Here is a 12,773-nt window from a genome sequence, read left to right as displayed (position 1 = left end):
CTTCCCGAGAGCATTAAATACATTCCTTTGAAAAGTGAACTTCCTTCTGGACTGTACTTAGGACTCACAAACTTGAGGTAGATAACCTCCCTGGAAGCCAACGCTTTATTAACCGTACCTGCAGAAGACCCTTTGCCACTTCCCATCATTCATCTTCATCTTCGTTCCCCAATCCGGTCAAATCGTCCTTAGCCCAGTCCCACCAGGCTGCAGCAGCCTTTACTATGGCCCCATGAACTGCTGCGTTGCTTTATGTTGGCTTTCAGGAACCTTCTCTCTGTCCCATTCTCCTTCTCTACCTGCCTAGCAAATTCCTGGTCACGCTTCTGACACGGAGAGCACATTCCCTGAACTCCCTGTCTTTCTTTCTTTCTTTTTCTTTTTTTCTTTCTTTTTTTTTTTTTTTTTTTTTTTGGTTTTTCGAGACAGGGTTTCTCTGTGTAGCTTTGCGCCTTTCCTGGAACTCACTTGGCAGCCCAGGCTGGCCTCGAACTCACAGAGATCTGCCTGGCTCTGCCTCCCGAGTGCTGGGATTAAAGGCGTGCGCCACCACTGCCCGGCGAAGTCCCAGTCTTTCTCATCTCACCAAGATCGAATTAATCCTTCCCACGTTTTGTTGTTGTTGTTTTTTTTTTGCCAACACTTGCCAGGTGCTCAAACTGTTGGAATGGGACCACCACCTTCCTAGCTTTTTGTTCATGGTGTGACCTGAAGTAAAACTCACCAGGCCAGCAGCTCCTTCAGAGCAAGTCATCGGACATGAGTGGCTTCAGAGGCCACTTCCGGTGCCCCTGGAGCCTCCGTTTATCTGTGTAATGCTTTACCTGCATGTACGAGCTTGACAAGGAAAGGAGGGAGGGGGAGGGAAGGAGGAGGGGAGGGGGAGAGGGAGGGAGGGGGAGAGGGACGGAGAGCCAAATGGTTAAAGCCCACACTCTGAATCCAATTCGAGATATTATGTCCTTCTGTTAGAGTTTAGAGCCAGAAGGTTATGGACCAAGCTCATAATTTGGTTATGGCTGATATTTCTGGTACTAAAAAAAAAAAAAAAAAATTAGAAAGAAACTGCTTGGCAGCACTTGCTGAAGGCGTTTTTAAACACAGTCAAATGATTCATAATTATAAAGGGTGAGTGCACGGTGTACACTCTGGAGTGGTTACGCTAAGACTCATTAAATCCTCTCTGCATCTAAGAGTCCTGTTTTATGTAAACAAGACCTCTGAGGGAGATATAGATGGGTAATAAAGATGAAAGGAAATGAAGTATATTAACGTGAGGACAAATTAATAACGGCCTTTCTGTCTTTTAACAGGAAAAAGATCAGGTGCTGGGCAAGGACTGAACCTTTCCGCGACGACGCGAAGGGGGAACAGCAGCCCAGACAAAAAGCCAGACAGAGAGAGGGGAACGGAGAGAGGGGCCGCACTTCGGGATCGCGTCTGCCTGCTGATGGGCCCGAGTGAGCTTTTACCTGGTCACAAGTGACAGACGTACCAAGTGTAGTGTGCTTGTGTGGCACCATGAGTGCTTGACCTGTCTCACCAAAGCTGGCAAGAAGATGGCTCAGCTGGATCCCAGGTACCCACCCTAGAACTGGCTTGAGCTCCTCATCTAGTAGCTTGCCTGCTTTATAAAATCTGTCCCTCTCTCCATCCTCTCCCTTACTTCCTCTCTCCTCCTTCTGTCTCTTACCAGACATTCTCTCTCCTCCTTCATTCCTTTCCTCCCTTTCTCCCTCCCTCCCTTCCTTCTTTCTTCCCTCCCTCTTCTTATTTTCTATTGTTGGCTAGACTTGAACTTGGGATCCTCCTGCCTCCACGCTTATGCTGTATCTGGCAACAAATGGCAACAAAAGTTCTTCAGATTCAGACTTTCATGAGTTGCCTTTGGCTGGGTTGAGGAAAACCAGAGACCCAGGACATACAATTTAAGGAGGCTCTTCATCTTAAGTGCTGACCTTGCACTCACATAGCCTTTTGAGTAAGTGCCTCCTTAAGGTTTGGACCTGGGAGCTGTTCTTGCCTCACCATTGGCATCACTCACCTAATGACACCCGGGAGGAGCAAGAGGAGTTCACATCTTACTAGTTCGAGAGAACCCAACCCTAGGGGCGATCTGTCCTCACAATGGTCAGCTTGATGGCTCTTCTGTTCACATCAACTAAACTTCTGTCTGCGTAGTTTAAAAAATCCAAAGGAGCTCTTTTCACAGTATTTGAAATGCACGCGGTGAGCCTCCACCCAAAATCTCCAATGGAGCTCATGAAAGCCTAGCTAATATAACGGCTGAAGCTGTCACACGCTCGCCTGTGCCGATCACGGCCCAGCAGCTACAGGGGGGCAGCTGAGGCCTTGTCCAGTCCACAGGTGTCGATCCTGACGGCACTGTCCACTTGCACGAGGTGCACAGGACATCACACTGCCCCGTAAGCGTGCACTGTAACTCTAACAAGTGTGTGGAGAGATTTGGGGTCTTCGTGGCTGTACCACCTGCAGTGCCTCAAGTAACTCCTGGGACACAGGAGAAGTCCAAGAAGTAATAGTTGAAAAATGGATGGAAGGTCAGGTGTGGTGTGGGCCCATGGCTGCGACCCCAGCCCTCAGAAGACAGAGTGGTCAAGGAGTTCATCAGGAGTCAAGGCTATCCTCGGCTACAGAGTGTGTTAGAGGCCGGCCTGGGTGGCATGAGACCCTGTAAGAAAGAAATGAAGGAAGGAAGGGAGGGGGGAGGGGAGGGGGGAGGGGAGGGAGAGAGGGAGGAAAAGAAATAAAAAAAAGGGGGGAAGGAGGAAAGGGGGAAGGGAGGAAGGAAGAGAGCCAGACAAGGAGGGGCTGATGAATCACTAAACAGCCCTGGGAAGCAGATATTATGGGCTTCACAGCTGAGGAAACCAGGAGCAACCCTCCAAAAGAAAGACAGAGAAAGACCAGAGGGGCAGAGTGAGGAGAAAAAATGGACGAACACGGTAAGGGAAGTGGAGCTCCCTGTGAACGACTCATTATCCTCCAGTGCATTACTTTATCCAGATCTAAACCCATCTGAAATTATTTTAAATTATTATTTAAATAACAAATGACATTTACGTAACGTTTACACATAGCACGGTGGTTCTCAACCTTCCTAGTGCCGAGACCCTTTAATACAGTTCCTCGTGTTGTGGTGACCCGCAGCCATGAAATTATTTTCGTTGCTGCTTCATAACTGTAACTTTGCTCCTGTTATGAACTGTAATGTAAAGATCCGATGTGCGACCCCAAGTGGGTCGTGACCCACTGATCTAGAAGGGTGGATAGTATATTTTATGACCCCCCTTTTCTGTACTCCTGGCTGTGTCATCAGGGTGTGACAGAAATAAGAAGGCATAGTATTCCCTGTCACACTCAGTAAACACACGAAGGACAGCAAGAGCCAATGGATGCCCAGCCCAGGCTAGCAAGAGTGGCTCTTTGAAGAAGCCCTCAGAATCATTTGTAAGAGCCATCGTTAGATAGATGCTGAGAAAGTTTCAGTTTAGGGGCTGGGGAGATGGCTCAGCAGGTAAGAGCACTGGCTGCTCTTCCAGAGGACCCCGGTTCAATCCCCAGCACCCACAGGGCAGCTCACAGCTGTCTGTAACTCCAGTTCCAGGAGAGCCTTAAGCCAGGCATGATCTGCTTCCAAACCAGTTCTGGGCCCAGCAGCCCATGGTGAGGACCGCTGTGCAGGTTTTCCAAACCTGATTCTCAGGGGTCTCCACATCACCACGGTTGTCACGTTTTCCTGCCTGGCCCACAGTCAGGACAAATCTTTGTCACCCACCAGTCCCACAGCCACTCATACCCAACCAAGTAAATGCAGAGACTTATTTTGCTTTCAAACTGTATGGCCGTGGCAGGCTTCTTACTAACTGTTCTTACAGCTTAAATTAATCCATTTTCATAAATCTATACCTTGCCACGTGGCTCGTGGCTTAACGGTGTCTTCACATGCTGCTTGTCATGGTGGCGGCTGGCAGTGACTCCTTCTGCCTTCCTGTTCTTTCTCTTCTCCTCTCTGTTAGTCCCGCTTATACTTCCTGCCTAGCCACTGACCAACCAGTGTTTTATTTATTGACCAATCAGAGCAATTCAACATACAGACCATTCCACAGCAGTCATCTTTCTGCGTCTGTGTCTTATATAAACAGTAGGTCCTTGGTATTGCTTTTTCAGCTGAACATATCTACACAGTCATCTCACTTTGGTCCTTCTGGTGTTCAGAAATCTCTGGAACCTTAGCCTACAATCTTATTGCCACTTCAGCAGATAATAAACTATTGAAGAATAAAGAACTATATCCCTTTACCTTGTGCCCAGTGGCCTGTGATAATGTTCTGCCCCACACTCACCCCTATTTCTATACAAAGCCTGTCTACCTCTGCAGATAGTGTATGTGTGATGTTCTCAGAGTCTGTGTCCTGGAGTTGGAGGCAGGACTTCTCACTTTTGATACTTTTTTTTTTTAAACTTCATCTCATCATTTGCAAACTCCCCTTCACCACACACTGTCCTGGATTCCCACTCAGAATATAAGTTTAAGTTGCCAGTTTCTGTAAAGACAAAGGGAACATCAAGTTCTTTGAAAATTAATAATTAATCACTATGCACTCTACACATTTGCATAGAGGAAGTCCGCTCCACATATACAGACACATGAGTTCATCTCATTCATGACGATTTAGAATACATAAACTTTCAAGTTATTTTTGCCAGTGTGAATAATCCTGAGAGAAATTTAATAAATAATTGCCCATTTGTCCTTGATGTACTAATGTTCTGTCTATTATATATTAACTGAGAAATATTTTTCATTTCCACTCACATTTTATAAAACATCTCTGACATCTTTTAAAAATATTCTTTAAGATTGGTTGACAATAGCTTTCAGAGCAGGTTAGCTGTCCAGTTTTAAATTCAGGGTGGAGGAGTTGTAGCATGGCTCAGCTGTTAAAGAGTACTTCCTACTCTTTCAGAGGACCCAAGTTTGCTTTCCAGAATCCACATCAGGTAGCTCACAACACTCTAGCTCCAGGGGATCTGACACCCTCTTCTGGCCTCTGAGGGCACTTGCACCCACATGACATACACACACACACACACACACACACACACACACACACACACACACGCACACACGCACACACGCACGCATGCACGCACGCATATATACGCACACTCACACACACACACATTAAAAAAGAAAAAAATAACAAAATAGCCTAGGAAGTGAGATGCCATCTCAAAACAATAATAAAAGCAAATAAAAAGTATTATTCAAGCCAGACACAGTGGTGCCAAGGCAGAAGCTCCAGGTCAGGATTTTTTATTTTTATTTTTTATTTTGACCAATTCTTTCAAGAAACCATAGAAATCCATAAAAGCTAACATTGGTTGAGGTCAGTTGAAAGGAATGTTTATTGAAAATATTATCTTGGCCAAATAAATTATAGTTCTCCTTATACTATCAGATGGTTTGTGATGACCTGGATAAGCTCTTCTCAGGAGAATAATGTTTAACAAATATGAGCAATTATTTATATCATGTTAATTCATAACACTTCATATTATAATTTGCACCTGTAAAAAGTTCTATCTTTATAATTTGTAAAAAGCTGCATAATGGAAACATAGGAAATCACCTTCACTCAGATGTTCTGACCTATGAAAATGTCAAATTCATATTTTTATCTATTCAATTATTTTTGTGACATCATAAGTTAGGCAAATATATTTTCATAGAAATAGTCTTGAACATGTCTTCCATAGTTCAACATTTAAATTCCATGGCCAGGTCATAGTTGCTTCTGATTAAATGCCCTGTGTGTTTCTAAAATCTCTTTGCATGTGCCCGTGCAAAAATACAAGTCTCACCTCAAAGGCAACAAGAGGCAATTCATTCTGGAGCCAAATGGATGACCATGACCCAGGCACACAGAGGCAGGATGCCTCAGACTCCATATTCCAATGTGGGAACAGTTTTATGAAATTTTTTTGTGAACAAGAAAGAACAAAAGGAAGCAATAAACCAAGGCACTCTTCAGACACATCGGTGGGAACCTCAGGCAGGCGAGGGGTCCAGCAAAGCTGGGGGAGGGGTGTGACTCCACAGACTCCCTGCCAGAAGCCTCAGATGTTATCTGATGCCATTCTTACCATCTGGGTCGGTGGAAGCAAAGGGTCTGTTAAATTCCAAAAGGAAGTACCTAAGAGAAGGATGTCAGGTCAGACACAGAGGTGGCCAATGAGTAGTTTTAAGGGACCTGAAGATAGCCCAAGAGAATTTGGCTCTGGACCTGCAACATTCTAACTTTCTTCCACACTAGAACTTCACATTGGTCAGCCCTGTAGACTCTTTAAGGTAAGTGTGGCTTTATTTCCTCCTAGAACTTGTTCACGTCACAGTACCTCACGAAAGCAACCAAAGCCCAAGCAATGGTAATTTCTTCAAAATAAGAAGAAAGTATAGCCATGAAGTGGATAGCATTTCGCATAGGCCTACATATGATTCTTGGTCAGTTAATTTTATCAAGTGTGAAAATTAAATGATTAGATTTACCACTTGGCACAGTCCAGGCTGAGGTTTCAGAGCCCTCCCCATCCCCACAACTTGTCACTCAAAAGATGTGAGTCTGCCAGGGTCCGTTGGAAATGCCACTCCTTTGGTAAGTGGGTAGATCACTTCTGCCATGAATTATCGCCTCCATTTGGGGTTCGTTCCACCTTTCCCACCTCTCTTCCCCTTCTTCCCCTCTTTATGTTTTTTTTTATTTTTCAGAAACAAAATCAAGCCTATGGAAGAGTTGACAGAGCAGCAGTTTCCGGGGCCAATCATTAGCGTGGGTCCCTGGCTCAGTTCTTTCCTGTTGTTGGGATGAAATACCCCGACAAAAGCTACTTACGGAGGCTTGGTTTGACCCTCCTGGAGAGTCTGGATTCTGTCAAGTTGGCAAATAACACAAACCACTACAATTGCAGTGTCTTAGATCCCAGTTATATGGACAGCTAATGTGTAAATATTTTGTGTATGCTTATATAGTAGATCTGTGTATGTGTAAGCATGAGGTATACTTATATGTGAACATTTTTCTGTCTTTGTATGAATCTTCTTAATTTCCTGACCACTTTAAAGTAAATTGCACCTATTTCATTTACCCCTAGATGGGTCGGCATGCTTCCCTGTGAAGAAAGTTTCCTATAGTCTGAATGCCATCAACACAGACCAAGGAACAAGCTTCAGCATCAGGCATTATGTTCAGGTTCAAGGTCACCTGCTAAAAATATTGCTGTTGGTTTGCTTGTCTGTCTCAAATTAGTTTCACTGTGCAGCTGAGGATGGCCTAGAACTCACAGTGATCCTCCTGCCTCAGGTGCTATGGCTACAGATGTGCAACACTATACCCAGACAGGAAGTAGTCTTGTGTAGATCTCTCTCCCTCCCTCCCTCCCTCCCTCCCTGCTTTCCTCCCTCAGATTCCTTCCACGAAGATTATTTCATTTTAATTCTCTACAATTTCTCTACAAATTTAGTTCTCTACAAGCTTCAATGTTGACTTACTCTGTAGAGCTGACACACAGAAGAAACTGGTGGAAAAACAGTTCTCTTTTGGAACATAGCTCTTAGTCCTAAGTATTTTGTGTTATTAACCGCATCATCTCTCTACCCCCTAAGAACTCTGTCAAAATAACTTTGTTTGCCAAGACAAGCCCCTGGAGCCAACCGCCATCCAGCACCTCACCCTCTGGAGCAGAGCTGACCTTCTTTCGAAATGAATTGATTATTTCCTGTTTCCTCCTTCGTCCCGCTTCCCTGCTTGCCTTCTTGCTCTAATAATGACACACAAAGTTAATGAGCACAAGCAATTAAGAGGCCCATCTTAGGACCAGTGAGTTGGGTATTGAATGCCCTTGACCTAAACTTTATTTGGAAAAAAAAGACAGCTGAATAACAGAATTAGAAAATGGAATTCCAAATCAGACTCTAAGGGTGTCTTTTCAGCCAGCAATTTAGAAGTTTGGCTGGATTCCTGTTATTTTATCCACCAATTAAATAGGATTTATAACATTTACTTATTAAGGGGTTTTGGGTGCTTGAATGAAAGTTACAATAAGATGGCAATATAATTTTTAATTTTAAAAGAACAAAAGAGTGTGAATATTTTGTTAATTATAAAATCTACCTTATTTCCCTCATTCACTTTTATAGTTTTACCCACTTAAATCAATAAAGGCTACAACTTAAATCAGTGGTTCTCAACCTTCCTAATGCTGTAACCCTTTAATACAGTTCCTCATGTTGTGACCCCCCCAACCATAAAATTATTTTTGTTGGTACTTCATATTTATAATTTTGCTACTGTTATGAATTGCAATGTAAATATCTGATATGCAGGATATCTGATATTTGACCCCTGTGAAAGGGTCATGTGAATCCCCAAAGGGGGTCAAGACCCATGAGTTGAGAACCATGGACTTAAATTTCCTAAATTAAATAGCTAAAAAGAATGAGAATTAAGAACATTTTACTTCTAACTTCTTATATATATGTTTAGTTTTATTCTTAGAAAAATGAAAAGTTAAAATATACCAATTTATCACAGAAGTAATGGATTGAAGGAACGTTCGTATAGACACACAAACAGGCAAACATCAGCTGATGGTATGTGAACACGGGCCCATCAGCTGCAACGGGTGTCCCTTCCTGATGGGCATGTCGACACTGCAGGCCACACTCAGTGAGACAGAGACTATACGGGAGGTCTGTTCCTTCTATCCTACCAGAGCAATCATGGAGACATATCTTTTTATAACTTGATTTTTCTTTAAAAAAAAAAAAAAAAAAAAACCTCTTTATTGATTCTTTGTGGATTCCATATCATGCATCCTGATCCCACTCATCTCCCCTCCCCTCACTTCTGCCCTTTGCTTTTGCAACCTGCCTCCCCCCCCAAAAAAAAACAAAATTTAAAAGTGAAACCAAAAAAATAAAACAACATAACAATAAAACAAATTTTAAAAAATCTTGGCGGTGGGTGTTGGGCTACTGATAGCCCTGGTTCTGGGCCTGGGTAGTAGCTGGGCTGGTCAGCCTGCAGCTTTCTGCCATTGTTACCACCTGGGCGAGCTCGCCAGCACTGCCCTGGCTAGCTCAGCCAATGTAGCAGACAGTAAGGAGCCAGGCAGTTCTGCTCTCGGGCCCTCTGGTCCTCAGATTCGGCTCACCAGTACTCACACCACCACCTTAATGAACTCAACCTAGTAACCATTCATAGACACGCCCAGGGGGTCCCGGTGTCATCTTCTCTGCTAATCCTTACCTCAGAGTATGTTCTCTGAAGGCCTCAATCTCTAACAGCATTGAGAGCGGTCTGAGAAAGTAGGGGCGAACTCAGAAATTTGGAGCTGGCTCACTGGTACTCAACGGCAGCATCATCAGTGGGTGGCGGATGGAGGGCAGATAACCCCTGGAGGAAAGATGTTGTCGAAGTTCTAACTGATGGGTGAACTGACATGGGAACTGCCCCTGGAGGAAAGAAATAGAACATCGTTAAAGTTCTAACTAACTGGTGAACTGAAAAGGGACCAGGGTAGAAGAAAACATATCAACTCATGAACTGGATCAGTCATTGACAGATATGGGAAGATAACCTAAGGCCAGTGAAACTGCATCGCCATTTCTAAGCTGAACTGTTAGTTCAAGAGAAGATAACCAACAGACAGAGAGCGCTTACTCAGCAGCTAAATGCGAACAGTGATAGCCAGCTTCTAGTCCAGCCAGAAGCCAAGACTTAACCATCAAGTTACAGAGCTCCAGAAACTTAATACCCAGTCAAGGAAGGTAAGCTGGGAAGAAAAACAGAACCTTGACACGTGAGGTGTGGGAGTCTGGGTTGACGAACCCCAAACCTTCAATGTCAGATCCCTCTGGATTCCTTGAAGCAGAAGAGGGACATTCTCAAGGCAAGCATCACCTTCCAGCTTGTGGGAGCCCCAGAGTAGTGTATCCTGATTCCTTGCGATGTGCCCCACTTCCTGGACACCCTGATAGAGTAACTAAGTTTCAGCATGGTGTGGAAAAGGGCCATGCTTGGCCCAATAAGAGAGCAAAGGAACTGTATCCCAAAGGAGGCACAGAAACTGTCCAGCTTGTCCCAGCGGACTCAGAGTCAGTGTAAGGCTATGAATGTGTGTGTGTGTGTGGGGGGTGCAGTTATTAAAATAAGACTGAACACTTTTAACGCAGAAGAATACACTATTTAACCCATGGGCAATGAGTGGTGGGGCAAATCTGCTGCTAGCAGGGCTTCTAGAAGCAAGGGGAGTCAGAAATGTCAGAACCCCAGCGCAGATGGTTGGAAGGAGAAAGACTGGGGGTAGAGAGAGGACACATTATAGTAGACCTACAGCAGAAGACGGGAAAACTTGCTAGGTGAGAATATTATGGGAAGGCCCAGAGATCGGTTTACCAAAGCAGAATATTGGTGAGAAGGTACCACTGCAGCTAGGAAGTTTGGTGGCCACTTTCCCCTTAAGATGAGGGCTCATGGTAGTACACATCCAACTGAACTCACAGCTAGCACAATTCCAAACATCACAGGCTAAGTGGCATTACCGGGCCATCAGAGGCCAGGTAGGTAGCTACCATTGTTGTACTGAGTAAGGGCAAGACACAGGTCATGGCTCACCCCATGGATAATTACTCGGTTGAAAGAACATAGACATAATGGGGCAAAACAGCTAGGCATTGTCTTAGTTATTTTTCTATTGCTATGCCAAGATACAATTACCAATGGAACTTACAGAAAAGTTTACTGGGACTTACAGTTTCAGAGGATGAGTCATGACCATTATGGTAGGAAGCCAAGAACTTACATTCTTATCAGCAATCAGGAGGCAGATGAGGGAGGGAGGGAGGGAGGGAGGGAGAGAGAGAGAGAGAGAGAGAGAGAGAGAGAGAGAGAGAGAGAGAAGAGAACTGGGAAAATGGCTTGGGCTTTGGAAACCAACAAGGCCATCCCTCCTAATCTTGCCAGTTTCACCAAGTGAGCACCAAACATTCAAATACATGAGCCTACAAGGGGCCATTCTCATTCAAACCACCATATTCCACTCTCTGGCCCCTACAGGCTCGTAGCCATATCATAACACAAAATGCATTTAGTCCAACTTCAAAAGTCCCGGTAGTCTTTCAGTCTCAAGACCGTTTCAAAGTCTTAGTCTCCGGATAAGGATGTGAGCTCTCAGGGACTGCTCCAGCGCCATGCCTGCCTGCCTGATGCCGTGCTCCTCACAGTGATGTCCATGGACCCACCCTCTGAAACTGTGAACGCCAACAAACCCTTCCTTCTAGAAGCTGCCTTGGTCATGATGTTTCTTTACAGCAGCAGAAAAGTAACTAAGACACGTCTCAAACAGTTCATCAACTGGGGACCAAGCATTCAAATCCATGAGCATATAGGGCCCATTCTCATTCAAACCACAGGCAGCCTCTAGTGGCTGTTGCTGCTGTTCAGTCAAAGGGAGTCAAGGACAAATGATCTGGTGGTTTTTGCCTTACTTGTAATCTCAGTGCTCAGAGGGTGGGGGCATGAGGATCATCAGTTCAAAGCCACCCTGGGACACTTGGGAAGAAAAAGAAAAAAAAAAAGAAGTGCCCTATTTGTTCTAGAATCTCCTGCATCCTAAGATGGCCTCAAACAAGCTCACCATACAGCTGAGGATGTCTTTGAACTTCTGATCCTTTGCCCCCACATTCTAGGTGCTGAGATTTTAGGCATGTGCCACCAGGCTCTATTTTTGTAGTGCTAGGGGTTAAACCTGGGGCTTCTTGCATTCAGGTGAGCATACTACTCACTGAACTACATCAAAAGTTCCTCAGTGAGCTGCTGTTCCCTGGATGTGGGATTTTATATTATAATAAGTATACTTGGTAACTGTCCCCATTTCTTTCTCAAAGAGACTGATGACCACTTTCTTGGGTGACACAAAGTGTGTCAAATATTGTACTGAGTGGAGACAAATATCCAGTCATAGGGTTGATGTGAATATTAACACCTGGCACTCTGAAGCAGCATCACGCAAGTCCATGGATGACAAGTAGTAAGTTGAATGAACCTTGGCCCAGGCCAGGCTCACAGCAAATGGTCTGGTTCCACAAGTGGTCAGTTTCTTGTCCTCAAATGTGTAATGGTTAAGGATATATGTGGTATTTGACACATACTGGTGTCCTCGTCTGTAGCAAAAAGGTAAGGAGCTCAAACCCAGGCAAACCATTCTCCACTCCCATCCAAATAACAAGCCAGCAATCAAATCACATGCTACCCCTCTTCAGGATTAGAGGGCACCAATGTGGCCCCATCACCGATCTTGGATTTGCTAATTTGGCCCCTTCAAAGCTAGACAGAGAGGATGACAGTGGATTCCAGAGACGGCATTTACTTGTCACAACTGCAGCTGCTCTGTCAGATGTGACATTTTGTTGCCACAGTAGACTGGCAAGGCCTCAGGTACTGACTGTTGATCTTGCGGGTATATGCTTTCCCATCTCGATCAGGAAGGCGGATCAGGAGTTGACAGTACTCTGGGATGAATTACAGATTGTGTTTCGAACCTTGCCCTGGGGATTGAAGTAACCCGCCTGTCCTCTGTCACTGGGGAGCTTGGTTATGCTGCCAAACATCACAGTGGTGTACTGGCATAATCTAAAGAGGTCGATGAGCAAGACGTACTTTGTCTGTAGTCGAGATGATTGCCCTCCA

Source organism: Peromyscus leucopus, chromosome 6, assembly GCF_004664715.2.
Source record: "Peromyscus leucopus breed LL Stock chromosome 6, UCI_PerLeu_2.1, whole genome shotgun sequence".
NCBI lineage: Eukaryota > Metazoa > Chordata > Mammalia > Rodentia > Cricetidae > Peromyscus > Peromyscus leucopus.
This window is presented reverse-complemented; position numbering follows the sequence as displayed.